Source organism: Centrocercus urophasianus, unplaced genomic scaffold (genome assembly GCF_019232065.1).
Source record: "Centrocercus urophasianus isolate 14NV4802_14NV808 unplaced genomic scaffold, USGS_Curo_1.0 seq_48, whole genome shotgun sequence".
NCBI lineage: Eukaryota > Metazoa > Chordata > Aves > Galliformes > Phasianidae > Centrocercus > Centrocercus urophasianus.
Genome location: NW_024885066.1, coordinates 206,498 through 225,316, shown reverse-complemented (window position 1 = coordinate 225,316; position 18,819 = coordinate 206,498).

Below are 18,819 nucleotides of genomic sequence, written 5' to 3'. Positions count from 1 at the left end.
TTTTGCAACCACGTGGCTTTGGGCTGCAGGCAGGCTGCAGGATGCCATGCAAGACCCCACAACTTCTAATGGCAGGAGCTGGTCTGATGGAGCTCCATCCCTGCTCCTCTGTGTCACCAAACAGAGGCATCAGTAGGCTCTGCCAAAGAGGGTTGATGGCCCAGGCAGAAATCCTTCACGTGTGAGCGCATCTAAAAGCGAGCTGAGGAGTGTCTCTCCTGTTAGCTCTGCCTGGCATCCAGAGCTTGAATATAGGTCACTGGTTCTGAAATAGCATGGAAGTCAGGCACTCGTGTCCCTGGTGTGCTGGGCGCTGCGTTATCTGCCTGCCTACAGGAGCTCTGGCTGGGAAAATGCTGGATGCTGAAGAAAGAGCTGACAAAAAGCAAAAACAAGCAAACAAACAAAAAAATGCATACTGATTGCTGGTCCCCATACAGAAGAACAGCTTTTTTGGGGGGATAACCAGGAACTAGACCACCCGTATATCTAAATTCTTCCTACAGCTGCCATGGGTAAGCTCTAGGGACAACCCCTGTGTGCTTGTAGGACAGGCTGTACAAATGCACTCCTGCATGCAGTTATTGCTGTGTCACCTGGAGATCCACCAGGATCCTTCTCTTGCTGGCGAATGGAGGGAGAAGGGATATCTGTGTTGGGTCCATGTCCAACTGAAGACACAAAATTATAATTATAATTATAATCTCAGGCTCATCGAGGTGGAAGATTTACTTAAAGGGTCTTCCTTGTTTGCAGTGGCCTGCCTGGGCAGTGCCTGAAGGGGACTGTTGTGTGCCTGTCTCCTCTCCTGATCACCTTTCCCCAGGCACTCCTTGAGAGGAAGAGGTCCCCATTTCCAGGAGTGTCCTCACAGCCCTCAATCTTTGTGTTCACAGCATTTTTTAGACACTGTGGCAAAGCATTTCTCCTTCCCCTGCTGATGATGGGGGAACCATCAAATTCCTGGTCATGTCACAGATAATAGCTCTTTCTTTGATTAAAGACCACCTCAGCAAGCAGAATTTTGCTGGAGGAGACATTGCTCAAGAAGATGCATTAGTGCACCTGAGCAATTTTTTGCAAGACTAGCAGAGACTCACTGCCCTTTTGTCTGGCTTGCTGTAATTTAGCTGCTGGTTATATCGCACTGTGTTACAGACAGAAAGTGGCAATTTTAACCCCTCATCCTTAATATCTGCTTTAAAGAAAACATTTAGGAAAGCTGTAGCTCATATTAGAAATGAAGAAATAGTTATTTGCCATAGGTGAAGGTGAACTGAAGATGAACACAGATGGTCGCTTCATCACCAGCTGCAGGCATAGCGTGGTGGGTGTCATAATTTATGCTCTCCCTGATCTCTTGGTGGTGTTCAGCCATGTCCTACACTGACATTAGAAGATCCGGATCTTCTGGTGGTGTGTGTCTGTGTGATATATGGCCTGCTTTCCCTGCAGCACACAGGCCATTGAGCTGCTATCTGGGAATACCTTTGTGGCTTAAGGGTTCTAAATGATGCGTGAATTAACTGGAGGATGGAGAGAAGGCAACTGCTGTTACCGCAGTTCAGTGAATGGAGTGTTCTTATGGAAGATGGTGCTTTGCCCAGTTAGTACTGGCAGAGGAATGAAGACTTTGCCCTGGTAAATCAGGAGTGATATCCCTTTAGCACCTAATCCAAACCCCAGTTTGCAGGGAGAAATATTGGACTTTAATCCCTAGAATTTCTGGATCAGTAGAGCTGCAGTAAGCCATGAAGTTTCCTGAGAGTACAGAGGGAGCCCAAAATAATTATAACTGGTAGACAAATCCGCCTTAGAAACCTGAAGCTGTTACTGTAGATTTTGGTCTAGAGACTTTCTTAATGGACTTCCATTTCCTTTCCCACTCCCTGGTCTCATCCCTTTGGGCAATATGCTTTTCTCAGCAGGTACTGCCTTCAATGTGAGCAGCTCAGGAGGGTCAGAATTCATCAAGGATGAATGAAACAGCTGCCTTGTTAATAGCAACATGCTACTGAAAGGCTGAGAGATGAGGAAATATCAGAACTGGTGAAAAGAGAGGAACCAGAGAAAGAACATCTCATGTCTCAAGTCAATGGAGAGAGCTAATGTCTCTGAAAATGCCTATCCAACAGTTAAGGGCTCCTGTGATGGAAAGGTGAGTCTCGTGGCTGCTGTGCATGCACAGGAGGTACTGAGCAGAAAGTGTTTTACAATAGCAACCATAGAAACCACAATCCAGAGAAGGTTGGGGCAAGAGATGATGAGTAGAGAGCATGCTGGATCCTTGCAGGTCTACCCAGGTACACGCCTGCTTGAGCAGCTTTTACCACCCAATAGAGAGCTGATCAAATGTCTCTTTAATGCCCATTATCACCAACCTTTCTTAATTGCATCCTTCTGGGAGCATTTTGCAACAACATCGTTAACAATATAAGCTTCGTGACTCATTAGCATTGCCACAAAGACACGGTTTGTATGAAGTTACAATAGCCACCTCCCTCCTGCAATAATAGCTCTGATGTTCATCAAACTTGATTGAAAAACTCCCAGCCATTGCACGAGGCTCCATAACAGGTTTGATTTATGAGGAAGGGCTGCTGAGTCTGATTTATGCCAAGTACCAACACACGCTGCTGGAGAAAGAATGTAGAACCATAGAATCATCAAGGCTGGAAAAGACCACTGAGATCACTAGCCCAACCGTGGACATGCACACATGTGCACATTCATGCATGAGTTAGTGGAGAATGGGTGCAGTCTGCACCCAGCCCTCCTTTCCATCTCAATTTTCTGCAGTGTTCGTCTTCAGAGTAGTTCAGTGGTTCAGAGTAGTTCTGCTTCCATCCTGACTTTGAAAGACATATGAGTTGCTGCAAAGCAGGAATGAAGGGAAGGCAGAAGCATGCAGCCCAGCCTCACTCCAGGCAAGGAGTGCCTTTGCGTTAACAGCAGCAGAGCCTGCCATGAGCAAGGCAGAGAAACCAATGTGATAAATAGGAGCAATCACTGGAGGCCTTTTCTTCACTGTCATCTCTGACTCCTTACAAATGCAGAGTTTCCGATTTGTTGCATGTGCTGTTGAGGCATGGAGAAGCTTCAGCAAATAAAGACCAGTCCCTGTAAACAGAGGAATAAATGAGAGACAGCCCCAGCAGAGGTCACAGAATACTGCATAGCAGCCCTGACACATTCTTAGGAGAAAAGATGCACGGCATGAAACGTGCTCATATGCTCATCCCATCCTGTATCACATTGAGTCAGTGCTGCTGAAGCATCTCTGAGCACTCTGGACAATGATGGCTCTGGCTGTAGCATCCCAAAGCTATTCCTTGGGGAGGACTGAAAGAATAAAGAAGCTTTTGATCTCCTGCCTTTTGTCTGCCTTTTTTTTTTTTCTATTTGTGTTCTGATGTGTGTGTTTCTTTCTCTCTCTCTCTCCAAAAAAATAAAATAAAATAAAAGAATTGATCAAGACAGCTGCCAGTGTATGAGTGAGTATTTTTGTTTCGGTTGGATGGACACACTTGGGAGGCACTGCTGGTCTTTCTTTCTGTGACACTTCATACTTACAGTTTCTGTACTTTGCTTGTTCGTGCTGTGGGTGTTGATCTCTGTAACACGGAAATGTTGGGAACAGACACTTGGAATCCTCTATAGAGAAACCAGGTTTCTGTGATAAGGAGAGATGGAAGGCATCTGCGTGATCATTTCCCACTCTTGTTCCCACTTCTGGGTATTTTCCTGGATATCCATGTCTGTGTAGCCTTTAAAATTCACTGTGATCATGACTTATGCTACGGCTGGCTTGGTGTGAACTAATTCTGGTGGGAAATAGCAGGCTATCGGCTGTTGACGTTCACACACAGCTCCACAGAACTGCTTGGGCATGAGATAGAGGTGAGGACACCCTCTGCCGGAATTTCTCCTTGCATACAATATGCTCATTATGCCTTTGTTACCTGGGTGCTTTGCTGGCCATCTTTTGTATTCACTGGCTGCCTTTCATCTTTTATTTAGATCGTGTCTACTTGCTGTTCTCTTTTTACACAACACCCATCACCCAGGGTAAGTCCAAAATGATCCTCCAGTTTTATTGCCTGGCAATACCCAGCCTCAGAGTGACCCAGTCCCAGAGGTAAATGCAAGAAGACTGCAGGTTTTGTAAGGGCATCCATCACACTAGGAGGATAATTAGCAGATTAATTGTCTACGGCTGTTTTCAAGCCTCTCTCTTTGCTTGCTACTGCTTATTTCCTCCAGGGAATACAAATGGTCATGAGGATCTTCCACCTCAAACCATCCCTGGAAGTGGGGCTATTAAGCAGCATCAGGAGGACTGAAACTCAGTCATAATCTTAGACAATTACTGAGCTACCCAAAAAGAAATCAGTCAAGGAAGAAACAGCTCAGATCACTTTATCTGCCCCATGCTGAGCCCCAGCTCCAAGTGGTGGTCAATGGGCCATCATCAAATATACAGATTTGATTGCTCCCTCTCCCTTTCTTTTTTCTTTCTCACTTTACTTCCCTTTAATTTATACATCTCTAAGCAAGCTTTTCCTGTTTACAACCTCTCTAGAACACTTACAAATAATGTATCAAGAGGAATATTAATTGTACATACAGCTTGTTCCATTCATAATGTTTATCTCACAGAGAGCATCACCTAGGGTCCATTCATGACATATTAATAACACAGATGACAAGCTTGGCATTTAGAACACTCTTTCTAAATGACTTCTCCCACTCCCAACCTCACTCACATTGGTTCACAAGAGAATATGCTGTCACACACAACTTCCTGATGGAGAGGGTAATCCATTTAACAGGTACCATAAAACTATACTATTAGTATCAATTTTTGAACCTGTTGTGACTGCAAATATGTAGATTAGATGTCTATATAAAATGTTGATGTATCAGCATGTCAGTATGAATTTACATCAGTTGCATTTTTTGGGATGAAGGTGTGCTCTAAAATAATGCTGGGGATATCTGCATTTACGGAACAGCTGCTGATGTGTCGGGTCTTATCTGCCTGGTGTACACTGAACAATTCCCATCAGCTTTGTTACAGGTCTACAATATACACGGGGAGAACTGGAAATTTTCCGTAATCAAATGTTTGGAAATGTCACCCAACTCAAAGTCTGCTGTGGAATTCAGTCCTTTTCTTCAACAGCTGTGCCCAGCCAGGCATAGCACAGGGCATTCTTCTGTGGGCATTTGGCATCACAGAGAGGTTGATGGATGGGAGAGTATTAAGAGGAAAGAAACAGAAAAGGATATAAGAGTTGAAAAGCCTGATTTATGGGAAAAGATAAAAGGAAATCGATGTAGAGGGAGAACTCTCTCAGGCTGTGATACTTAGGCAAGCTCCAGGATTTCTCAGCCCTCAGGTCCTTACTGCCTGAGGCCCTTCTCAGATGTAAACACTTTGGTCCTCCTCCTCCTCAGGGTCCAGACTTAGAAAAAGGGGCATTTTTCTGGACCAGAGGCTCCGAAAACTGCGGAAGTTAAGCTCCTGCTTAAATGTGGGGGATGATGACCTTAAGGTTGTTCACAAAGCCATGTGGGCAGCGCATGTTACACTTCTGTTACTCCAGCATGGGATGAGAGGAGTCTGCGGTGGTCTAGAAGTTTCAAGGTAGAAAATGGGACATTGATCCAAGGAATTTGAGACTTGACAAGCCATAGGAAACAAGAGAAGAGCTTCAGGTCATCACTTCACTACTGGCTTGCGTGCCAGCCACAGCTCCTGCAGGGTTGGTTGTGAGGACGGAATTGGTCTTCAGCCATCCATGCTGGAGAAACTGTTCTTGACACAGGAATGCAGGATAAACCCCCATTATCAGTGTTTCATTCCATTCCAGGCTGTGCTAGGAAGAAGGCTGTGCTGCATGCACACCACATGCACCCACACAGGGTGGTACACGACTGCCCTGCACACAAAGAAGGAAACGTTGCAGTGCTGAAAATACCAGTTAGGAGCTGTAAAAAAGGCAACGGTGATTTTCTTCAGTAAATAGCAATATAGCCTCTCCTACATAGGCTAAATTTATCACAAAAAGTGGCATAAACACACATTTTACAGACCAGTCAGCAGTGACTGAAGGAAACAAATATTTAGGGCATTTGTGAAAAGTGTACTTTTTTTAAACACTCCAGGTTAGCAAGTGAGGAAGGTCAGTGTAAAGTGCACCATGCTCTGAGTAATAGATTCTATTTTACTGCCATTCTCTGTATTTGCTGCCCTTTCCCAACTTCCGTTCTCCAATAAGTTCAGCAAAGGGTTTTTGGTGATGAGGATTTACACGGTGCTTTGGGAAATCCATTTCTGCTCCTTTGTAGGTGCACCTTCCTCATCCCTCTTTGTCTCCTCCCTCCTTTCACACCTGCCTTTGAGAAGGAGATAGAAAAAGAACACAGAACACACACTTCTAATTTATTAGTGTTTGCAAACGGCTTTGGAGATATTCAAATGGGGGTGAGAATGCCACGTTGTATGGCAGGAGCTGGTTGCACAGCATTAAGCCCAAGTCACCTTCCTAGGATGTAGAAAATGGTTTCTGCTCTAATTAGCGTGCTTAGCACTTGTCTTCTTTTCTTGTTTGAAGTGTCATATTTTCATTACAGCACAAACAGGTGGCACCTTAGAAAAATTTCTCTCAATTAGTAGCAAGTAGAAGCTGCCTTAGTTGTTTCAAAAATAAAGTGGTCATAATAATAGCACAATCTGTATTGACTGCTGCATTTTCAGTATGGCACACTGTCATGTTATGGCATGGCAGGAGTAGGAGCTGAAGTGTCATAATTCATTCTGTCACCATTAACGTGGAGTGGCATGTCGTGTCACTGAAGTCATGTCATTAAACACTGAAACATCACAAAACACACAATTAATCCAGAAAAAATCCTCAAAAAAAAAAAAAAATCAAATACAAGATTTTCTTACGTAAATTCAATTCCATTCTGTTTACACAGGTGTTGCTGTTGAAGCTGCTATGGTTTCTTGCGGGTCTTTGTCTCCGCTTCAATTAATCCCAGCTCTTGCAGGTTGTGACAACGCTGCTCAGACCCTTGCAGTGGGGAAGGAGCGCTGCGAGATGTTGGAGAGGCAGAACTGCTGCACTGCCAGGCACACGTTTCATTGTAAAACCCTACGGGAGAGCAGGGAATGTAGGTTTTGCTCTGATGTTGCTGGAGGAGATGAATGCTGTTCTCTCCGGCTGTACACTTCCACACCGTGTAGAACCTGGCTGGGAAGACACATCCAGGCAAAACCTACAAGGTCTTGTCTTCTCTGCTTTCCCAGGATGACAGCTGACTCTGTTCGTTATCTCAGGATCTCTTCTCTCCTTTGAGGGCAGGAGAATGTGCAGTGTTGCAGTACCAGCATAACCTGGAGCTTGGCTGTCAGAGAAATGTTTCCCCTTCGTGATGTGAAGGATAATTCTTGGCTATATGTGCCGAATCCAACAACATGGAGGGCCTCTCTGCCTCTTTCTTGAGAGGTCTGAGCAGGGAACTCAGGCTGGATGGGGTTTTCTGGGATGACTTGGGAAGGGGACCCTCAAAAACTGTTCCCAGAGAGCAGGTATCAGCTCCTGCCTCTCTGCTCCCCTGCAAGGAAGATGCAGGCTGCCACGAGGGAGCTGTGGGACATGAGGAGCTGCAGGGCATGAGGAACTGTGGGACATGAGGAGCTGCAGGACATGAGCTCTGTAGGCCACCATGAGGCCTCCCTTCAGTCTTTGCTTCTCCGGGCTGAGCAAACCAAGAGACCTCAGTTTCCCTCATGCATTTTTCCCTCTAGGATTTCTTGAGCAGGAAGCCAAGGCAGCTGTATCAAAGCCCTCTTTGGAATACTTCTTGCCCTATATCTGCAAGGGACCACAGTGGGTCCCAGATCTCATTGTGGTCTGCCTAACAGAAAGGAATGGACACAACGGCGTCCCCAGGCAGGGCAGCACGGCATCGTGCCACACATGGAGGAGAGCCTTGGGACCAGGCTGGACCAGGACCAAACAGTTACAAAATGGCCATCAATAAACAGAGTCCGGAAATGAGCAGGTCTTGAAATTTGGAGAAAGTGATGTCCTGGAACAGGTTCCAGCAAGAGCAGTGGAGGCAAGAAGCCCATGTGGCTTAAAATTGAGCTTTATGAATAGGTTTTATTATGTGGCTGCCAGCAATAGCAAGGGCTGAATTGATGGCTGGGAAGGTTCCTTTTAAGGCGTTTTGGTCTCTGCTCCATGCTCTGCATTCTCCTGGGATTTTTTAAGGTGACCTTCAAAGGATGGCTTTTAGAAAGCAAATTCTATCACACTGTGATTTCTTTGCAACGTATAAAGAAACCCTGACGGATTTTTAAATGTTTGTGTTAGTTTATGCTTGACGGTTGCTTTCGAACGGACAGGAAAGCTGAGTCTGGTTTTACTGGAAGTCCTGCTGGTCTCCCGATGCCTCTGTTGGGAGAGTGGCTCTAATGTCTGCACTCCTCCAGTGAGCTCACTGCTTATAGAACCTTAGGTAGACAGATTCTGGGAAAGGAATAAAAAATGCTACCTGAAACGAACCACTCTTTTACTTACATTATAATGACACCTATTTTTTTTCCCTTTGTAACTGTCTCATTTAGGTGAATCACAGAAATGCCTTAATCTCTTCATTGATTTCTCTTTCACTAACCTTTATCTGCTATTCACTCCTTTAAGTGATAAGTTCTTTCTAACCTTATCTTGTCACCAGATTATGAAACCAAAATTAATGAGAGGCCAATTGTGTGGACAAACAAGAAACAAAGTATATTGCTAATTAAGAATATGCTTATGTAAAGACATGGACTGTACCACTGTATTCATAGTGTACCAGAGCTGTCACACACACACAAATATAGGAATGTACATATAGCCATCATGCCATTAATCATGCATATCCTTGTGTTATGGCTGGTAGTAATATATACTTAAGGATCTATTGTAGATCTGTGGATTGTAAGTGACTTCTTTTGTGTTATGTCAGGCTGGAAACCAAATTCCCATGGTGCTTCAGCACTGATGTCAAAGCTGCAGCTAAACTCTGGATAACCCCTGGATTGTAAAGGATGCCAAATGGAGTACAGTTAGGGATTTGTTTGTAAAGGGGAAGTGCCAGGTGCAGGTGATGCACAAACTCTGTGCCAGCACTAATTTGGCATCAAAACTACGATGCTCTTGTGGCTTAAATGTAAGTGTATTGAGAGACAGAGCAAAATGGATTATGCCATTGATTCCTAGCAGGCACGTCCCCTGTGGCAAGGCAGGTTAGAGCAAGCTGCCTTTGGGCTCTGCTCAGCTTCTCACATTCTTTGTTAGGAGTGAAATACATGCCAATTAGTGCTTCAGACATTTAGCAAAGGGATCGCATATTCCAGTGGTGTATTTTTGGTGGGAGCAAGTGATCTGAATTCAAGAATTTCCAAGGGTGGCTTGGCCTACTGTGTGTGAGGGATGCTGCTGAGTCACAGCAATCAGGATAGGCAGTATGCACTTTATCTAAATATATGTTCGTCTTTCTGTAAGCAAGGCAGCAACAGAAAGAGCTGTATTTACCCAAATCAATAAACTTGTTAACTCAGTCTTCTCTATCAGAAAAGATTAGTAACTAATCCTTTCTCCTTTACCTTGGTCACAGTCCAGGCATATTTATTACAGGATAGGAGAATTTCTGCCATCCTGGGGGGATAATTAAAACAAACTCATGGAAAGGACAGCTCTCTGCAGCCAGTGCCCACCTGCTAGCATTGCTGTGCTTGAGCCCATCCCATATATAACATGGAAAACTGTGATTTCTCAAAGTAAACAAGCACCCAGCACAATTTTTTGTAGAGCTCAGTGAATCAAGGATCAGGCTGCAAGTGGAGCATGGCTGCCTGATGGCCCTTAACAGGTTCTGCACGAGCCTGCTTCCATAAGGATGTGCATTTGTAGGAGTTTCTAACCTAAGTTTTGATGTGCCCCAAAAGGTGGGAGATTTGGGTTGAGGAGGTTCTGGACAGTGCTGGATGAGAGGCTGCTGGAAGGCAAGCAGTTGGTTACCTCTAGGATGAAGCTTTTTCTTAGAGCAGCAGCAATCTCTGCAATCCACTTCAGCTGTGTGAGGCCAAGCTCCGCTTCCGACTCAATGAACCATTTGGAAGGGGAAAATCCTTTTGTTCCTGGATTGTTATTTGCATCTTCAAGGGGGACAACGGGGAGATGATTATTATTTTTTTGATAATAATTTAAGAGCTCAGTGAACACAAATTGAGGAACAGTAACTGGTGGCAAATGAAAAAGGCACTTGATGTATGAGATGGGTAAAGATTGTTGGCTAAGGGAAGCCATACATTCAGCACAGTAAGCCAGGACAATTTTGTATTACATAGCATGTATTTATTATTTCTCCTAGAGTGTGATTTAAGATTAAATCCTGGCTTTGCTGAAAAAAAAAAAAAGAAAAATAAAAAATGTGGTTATTTAACCTTTGATTTAAATGGGGATGGCTTCTAACTCCTGAAATTTAAATAGAAGTTACTGTAATTGCTGGAAATGGAGGAAGAGAATCACAGTGAGGGAGAAGAGGGAACAGAGGAGGGAAAAGAGGCAAAACTGCCTGGAGAAGAACAGAAACATCCTGGAAAAGGAGAGTCAAAAGCTGCAAAAGGTCTCAGAGAAGAAGACGTCAGAAGACTCCAACCAGGCAGTGACTTACAGGCTGTGTAATGTGGGGGAGAGCACTGACACGGGTCTTAAGGGAGAGCTCTCCACAGGGCAGCTGGGCTGAGTTAAAGGGAGGGTCAGGGGACAGCTAATTTTTCCTGCACAGAATAGAGGCTGGTTCTTATTCCATCAGTTTGAAGATGGTCGTAGCCACATTCTGATTTGCTTTATGTTACATTGGAACAAGAGCAGATGAAGTCTGTTTCTGCTCTGTCCCACATCGAAAGCTTTGGAGAGCAAGAAAGTTGCCCGCAGCCTTTGATTGTTTGGGAAAGAAACATGCTTTGTTCTGGGAGTGAAATGGTTAAAGGGCAGCCTAGAAATCAGCAGGAATGCATCAGAATATATACATTTTTCCATTCATCAATCAAAGAATCTGGTATAATTGGTCTTTAGCGGGATGATTTATTCACAGTTTTAATGTGACCTAAATCCAATCTTACTCATCATCAGCAGCCATTGTTCTTGGCACTTGTTTTAATCAGATGTCTCACTAATCCAGACTGATTGTCTAGTGGCTTTCACACATGCCGAGACAGAGATGTTCAGAGCAAGGAAAAACTCCAGGAAAAGTCCTTTTCCTTGCAGTTGTCTCGAGCAAGGCCCTCTGTGCTGTGTATTTATTGGCTCTGTGTCACACCAGTTGTTAGCTTTTTCCAGACTAGGCTCTCCTTCAGTTCCCTTCAGCTGCTGCTTAACTGCTGCTATCCAGATTCACTTTTTCTTCCCTTTAATTTCTCAGTAAGCTGGTGCACACCAGCCAGCAGCACTGGGCAGGGTTTCATGTCCCTTCTGCTAGCTGTCAGAGCTGGGTTTCATCTTGGGTTGTCTCAGTGGCAAATCATTCTGCCTATTTCAGATGTATTTTGGGATGGAGGAGGTGTCTTTCTGGCAGAGCCACCTCAGCCCCGGTGTCTCTCTGGGGTGAATTCGAAGGAAGCTTTCCATTAACCCCAGCATCATTCAGATGAGACCAAGAAGGGGACCAGGAACCCAGCCTTCTTTCCCACTGTCTGCTGGATTCTCTCTGCATGGGACATCCTGACACCTTCTCTGGTCCCACCAGAGATACCAGCATAAACGTTTTACTAGTCAGGTTGCTGCTGTGATGGTAGGAAGTGAAATACGAGATTTATGTCTCCAGGAAGGAAGGTCATGATGACATCAAATATAGGGAAAAAGCACGCTCTGGCCAAGGCTCCTGGTTCTGCCTTTTTGTGTCACGCAGAGAAACAATCCAGCTCTATTTGAGATGCCTCCAATGCACAGCCTGAACCAAGCTAGATAACTAGACAGCAGTGTGGAAGGGCCTGTGGGAGCAAAAAATCGTGTTACCACCTCCTGAAACAACTTTATCACATCAACTACACACCCTGCAGCGAGCTGAAGGTGAAGAGATGCCAGAATTTGTCATTTCCTCCTTGCTCAGTACTCCATTTTGCAAATTTACAGATGTTCTGTTGTTGCCTTTGAGGCAACAGGAAAAATAATAATTAAACAAGGCAAATAGGATCCCAGTATTGCAAGAGGTGCCACACTGAAGAATGAGGGAGGGCTGGGGGGGTTTGCTGGCTCAGTTTGCCCAGACCACGAGCTGGAAGGTGCTCAGCAGAAGATCCAAGCAGTGGGAAATGTACCAAGGAGGAACTGTCACCCATCACTACCATGGGGACCGCGGAGACAGGGCAGGCACAACACTGCAGCACTGATGGCAGTTTGGGGGGAAAATAGGGCACTGATGAGTATTTTGATTGGAAGTGACAGCTGATCTGTATCTAGGTTGTGGGGTCTTTTTCCTGCTTTGTTTTCCTTCTTTTTTTCGCCTTACTGATTTCTGCTCAGGAGGGTGTCACAGTCCTGTTCCAACTCGTCCCTGTTTGCGTAGGTGTGGGGAAAGAGGATGCAGACAGAATGTCTTCTTATGAGAAGAAAGCTGCGTTTTTAATAGCTTTTTTGGACGGTTTGTGGGTTTTTCTTGTGAATCCCACTCTGTGGTGGAGCTTACCTTGCAGGCCCTGTGCCAGCCTGTGGCTGTGCAGAGCTCAGGGCTCCTGCCTCAGCTCCTGCTGCATGGGGTGTCATTTCTACGTCACAGCTCTGAGCAGGAATGTTTTGCCTTTCGTTTCCCTATTTGCTGCATTTCTTGCTTGGGTATGTCACTACTGATCAGATGGTTCTATAAATAAGACAGCAGCTGATGACAGATACAGGAAGTGTCACTGCTATTTCAAACCATGGGAAACTGAGGAATGGGGAAGGAACTGGCTTGGAACTTAAGATGTTGATCATTAATTTGTTTTCTGAACCAGGGGTGAAATAGAGATGTCTTAAGACACTGGAAAGACTTTGTGCACAGTGAGACAAACCTTTCTGCTTCAACTGAAGTGTTTTCCGTTACGAACTGCTGCTGGGTTCTGCTGAAGACATCCCATCAGACAGTGGATAAGTAGACATGAGTGCTCATTGCACCCTAAACCCATTGGTGATCTTCTGCCAGGACCTGAGGACAGGGAAGTGGGTTGCTCAAGCAATGATCATCAGATCTTTTGAGCTCTACAGGTGAAAGAAAGCAATTCCCCAAAAGCCTCTGTCCTTCACCAACCGCACAGTCTTAGCAGCTGTTTGCCATTAAAATGCACAACGCTGATCTCGGCATCCATTCCCATCATGAGCTGGGATCTCAGATGTTTCATTTGTTCATGCTTAAAAGCATTTCTATTCACCTTTGAAATCGACTCTCCTTCTTCTGCTCCCTGCCCCCACTGATTGAGCATCTGGACATGTTTTACATCCCCCACCCCTGTGATGCAGACAACTGTGTGCATGCGTTATTGGCTGTCTCATAGTCCTGCCTGCAACGACAGCACTGCTAAGTGCCCTCCGAATGCTTAATGCTGCCATTATCATTCTGGTAGGCATCTCCAGAAACTTCATGCAGTTGGATGAGTCTAGCCTTTTACCTCAGCTCCATTAACAAACATCTTCATCACCCTGAGTTTTGTAATGGCTATGGAGGCAGAGGATGGGAAGTCTCCTCTGAATAGAGGGACCACTCCTAGCAGTAACAGTGTCCAGGAATCTCAACATAACATCACTGCTATGCACATCTCAACCCTTCTTCGTGCCTAGCTGAGAGCCAAAAGGCCCAGGGATGAGGGCTAGGACCAGGAGGCCATCAACCCATCCCCACCATGCCCACAAACCTTCAGTGCCACATCTCCACATTTCTTGAACACCTCCAGGGACAGTGACTCCACCACCTCCTTGGACAGCCGGTTTCAATACCTCACCAATGGCTCGTGGTTCTGCTCCAGCCAGAGGAGCTCAGTTTGACAGGTTGTTTTCAGCTTGAAAGCACAGAGAGAAATATCCCTCCCATGTCTGTGTGAGCTGCTGCCCCCTGGGATGCGATTGGTACCCAAAGGGGCCTCTCCACCCTCAGTACACAGATGGATTTGTTGGGAATGCAGCTCCTGAAATGCAATCCTTGCCTGCCGCTTCCACTCAGGACTCCATCACCTTAATGAGCCCTTATTCCCGGTGACAGCAGCACCTCACAGCACATCAGGCACTTCTGAGATGCTGCTGCCCGGAGGAGACACAAATTAAGTCCATCTTACCCTGGAAATGAGATTTACAGGGGGAGGGGAAACTGCTTCCCATGGCTCTGGCAAGGCAGGGAGAGGCAATGACCAACACATTCCTGGGGCAAAGCTGCAGGAGGTGCGTGTGTGCTCAGAGCAACATGTCCTCCTCCTCTGAGCAGAATAGGGACCAGGAGACACAGGTCTGTGTTTCTCCCTTCCTTCACTGGGTGGATTAATAACGCTTTCTGTTGGTTTATTCATTCCTTGGCTTGTTTTGTCAATTGAGCTGCTCTTGTTACCCCAGAAGGAGCTTGGGGAATGATGTATGGGCCTGACAGCAAGATTAAACATCCCATTTACTGCGCCCTGTCTGCAGAATTCAGACAGCAGAGGCACAGGGAACAGTAATGATAGTCACAGAGCAAACAGAAAACAGATACTTCTCATCCTTAGCTCATTTCTTTAGGGGAAAAGGGCAGAGGGAGAAAGAGGAGAAAACAGAGGGAGAAGAAATAGACTGCAAAAGGGAGAAGGAGAAAAAACATCAGAAGAAGGTTTTATTAACACTTGATTCAAATGAACTCAAAGTCAGTGCAGGGTTAGCAGTTTCTCTCTTAAGATTGTAGCAGAGAAGCTGAGGACTGTGCAGCTGGGAGCTTTGCTGGTGCGCAGCCTGATCACTTCTGCTTAACACTGCCTTGAGTTTCATCTTCTGACACTTTTTTTTTTTTTTTTTTTTTTTTGGAATTGCAGCTGCTCTGGACTGAGTGGGTGCTCAAGACAGCATGTGAGATGGCTTTGAATGCAAAACGGGGCTGGTGGCAGGTACCCAAGGCTCTGCCTTGCTGCTGCCTCTGTGCCAGAGAGCAGCAGATGGGAGAGGAGCTGAGAGCAGCTTTGGGAAGGCAGAGCTGGTTTGGCCCAGCTGCGATGGGTTGAGATGTTCAGGCTGGAGCTGGTCCCAGAAAGCAGCCTTGGTGGGACAGCTGGCTGCAGGGGTAAGGATGAGCTCTTCCCAGAACTTTTTGCACTCAGATACAAAGAGATGCAGAAGTGGAGATCAGAGGGTCATTCCTGTGAGGATACTTGAATCTGACCTAAAAGTGAGGGATGTAGTTAAGCCAAGTGTTAAACAAAGTGTCTTGACTGTGTGTTTTCGGATGACAGTTCACAGTGCTGGATGGTTACAAAAGAAATATGCTGGCCAGGCCAAGAGCTGATTTTGAAGGACTGCTGTAAATCAGTCAAGGCTAAAACAAAAATCCCTTGGCTTCACAAGCAGCATCTGCATCATTTTCCTTCCTCCTAGAACTCTCAGCCCTTTTCATGATTGACTGGGGAACTGGGTTCCCTTCCCTCGACCCGACCAATCTCAGTGCCTCAGGAAATCCTATCTGGACACCTGCTACACACTGGGACCTACTGAGAACCTTTAAACTTCAAACACACATAAAAGCCTTGGGCAGAGAGCACTGGATGAGTCCATTCATCTCAGCTGGAGCAGGATGGAGCTCCCAGCATGTGGTTATCCCACACTTGGTGGGACTGACCTGGTGGTTCTCTTTGGAGTCAACGCCATATGCCTTTGAGCTGAACATGGGAATGGCTTTGGTGGACTTTGTGACTTTTTCACAGCTCAGTAAATGTCACTGTGAACTGATCACATCCAACCACGCGTGATGTATCAGCAACAAAAAAGGTCAGCTCCAACTGTAAATATTTCAAGCCTTGTAAAATATTCATTGGGAACCATGAATGCAGAAGAGGTGGGATGGGCCAGAGATCCTCCAGCCTGCTCCGTGCCCCTGAATCTGGATGCACAGCTGCTGCTGGATCTCTTTGAGTCAGTAGGTGGAGCAGAACGAAGCCAGACTATTTAGCTCTTTTCCTCTTAAAACAGAAGGAACGACCTTCAGTGTCTGGGGCACGTAAGGACCAACAGCCTGGAGTTCGGTTGAGCTGTACTCAGATGACTCGAGAGAAGAAAAGGTTGGAGAAGGAACAGGGAGATGTCAGGATGGGGAATGGAGTTGCAGAGCTGCCATTACCTCCCCCACAAAGCACCACAGCCTCCCCATGAAACCTAATCTCAGGTGGATAAAGACAGTGAGACAGATTTCACCCCAAATAATAGACTGTTCTGCTCCTCCCCACCTCCTCTTCCAGCAATTTATGGAGGTGTTCGTCGCAAACCAAACTTCCCCACTTTCTTTCTGAGCTGCCTTTCTTGTCAGCTGTAATCTCTTTGGATGTCTTTGTGTTTTCCCTGTCCTCCCTCAGTGTTTGCAGTATGTTCTAATTCATGACAGCCGGCAGTGTTTGTTATTGGTAGAGCAACACTGAGACCAAGATCAGGCCCAGCTGTGCTCTGCATTTGACAGTTGCAAGGAAAAAGACGGCTTCTCCCCCAGAAAGCTCAACACTTGAAGACTGCAATGAGAAACAACAGATGGAGACAGAATCATGGACTATATGGGACAGCAGGGGACAGCAGTGGAGTTTTGTCTTTCTTATAATAGGTACTCTTCTTATTTAACTACATATTTCCTGCCCCTTGGCAAAACCCTCATCAAATATCAATAGATGCCATCACATCTGCTTTTGCTGGACCAGTGCTTCAATAAATAATCCCCATTTTTCCTAGCACTGTTGCAAAGTCCTAGCTCTCACAAGGAGAACACGGTGCTTTTAACAAATGCCCACCCCACAGTGCTTCCTTTTGAGAAAGGTCTGTATAGCAAAGCAGTTTTGCTGGAGGCTGGCGCTGCATACAAATAGTGCTGTCTGTTGGCTCGTGCACCCAGGGTCTATTGTATTTCTTGCTTGTAGCCTGAATGCATCTCTTGTGCCCTCCCGAAGGATTTCTGAAGACATTTTGTATTTTATAAAAATTAGCTATTAGCTCAGTCTCCTTTGCTCTTCTCCTTGCATTACCAGACTGCTTTTAAGAGCTTTTTGGAGAGTGAGAATGGATTTCTTCCTCTGCCCAAATATCTGCAGTTCATACCAGAGGAGGTGAGGGGAGTCTTAGACCCATCACAGAGAAAAATGATTTACGAAATGTCCAAACACTGTACAAGAAGGAAAGATGTCAACTGGCCAGAAGAGCTGCAAACCTGTGCCAGGAATATCAGTGGGTCAGGAAGCCTTGTAGAAAGCAGCCACATTTCCCTGGTTCCACGCCAGCTGCATAGGCTGAGGGCTGATCTGTACAACCACAAGTCCTGGAGGCTGCAGAGAGCAGCTGGAGGGATCAGAGCACAGCCCTGGTGTTCTGGGGTCTTCCCAAGGAGATGTCACCACCCTGACCAGCAGACTCGGGTATCCCAGCTTCTCTGTTTGCTTTCCAAGTCCTCCAGACCAATTAGGCTCAGTTTGTATTGTTGTTTTTCCCCCGTCCCCAGCTGTCAGCTTCACTGGTGCTCCTGACACCAGAAATGTGACAGCCGCGCTGGGAGCATCCTGCTCCACACATCGCTGCTTGTGCTGCATCCCCCGCAGACAAGCACACACCATCCCCGAGACCCACAAAATGCCACTGCCTGCAAGGAACCTGTCCAGCTGGAAGATGACAAGCAGTGGGAGCTGACCTGCCACCGAGCTGGGGCCTTGTATGCAAATGGTTATGAGGATAGGGGAGCACCAAATCCCTTATCTGGGGCAGGAGGGCACCAGATTCACCCCACCAGCTCCGTATATAGGCACTAACAATTTCTATATGGGTATTAAATGTGGTAAAGCCTCTACTCATGGCTAGGACGTATCAGAGGGAATGGAGCTGTTGATTGAAGGGGATATTTTTACAGTCAATTCTCCAAGCAGTTTAATGGTCATGAGCGGTCAAGACCTCTGTTTTATATCTCACCACTAAGAAGGATGCCCAGAGCAGTGGGAGCTTCCCCTAATCCCATAGGCTGGGGCTGAGATTTCGAGGGAAGAGCACCACCTGCTGACATCCCTTCCATGCAGCTCGCTGGCTTTCGGTGGTGGCCACGCACAGACTCAGGGCTTTCACAAAACGGGGCTGCTGAGCAGGTTGGGGAAGCTCATAGGCAACTTTGTTTCCTTGCTGTTTTAATTGAAATTCAGGCTCCCATGTGCATGTGCTCCTGGGCATGAGATCCTCCTTTAGCATCACCTTCCAGTTGGGACCTGCAGCAGCTGCTCTTCATGTCCATCTGAGCAGGCCAGTGTGGTCCAAGCCTCACAGTCGGATCATAAACAACAAGTGATGGGGATCCTGAGATGAAAACAAGCAACTCTCTTCCCCAACCTTTTAATGGAAAACTGTTAAAAACACCATCAGAAAGTGGTGATTCTTGGTTGCCACCAGCCAAGAATTGGATGTGAACCCAGTCCTGCACATCACCATCTGATTTTCCTTTGTCACAGTGTAAAGAATGGACTCTTTTGGCTTCTGACTTCTTCAGAAAGGTTTTTTTTTTTCTCGGTGCTGCATGCCTACTGCACATCAAGGACTGAGGTAT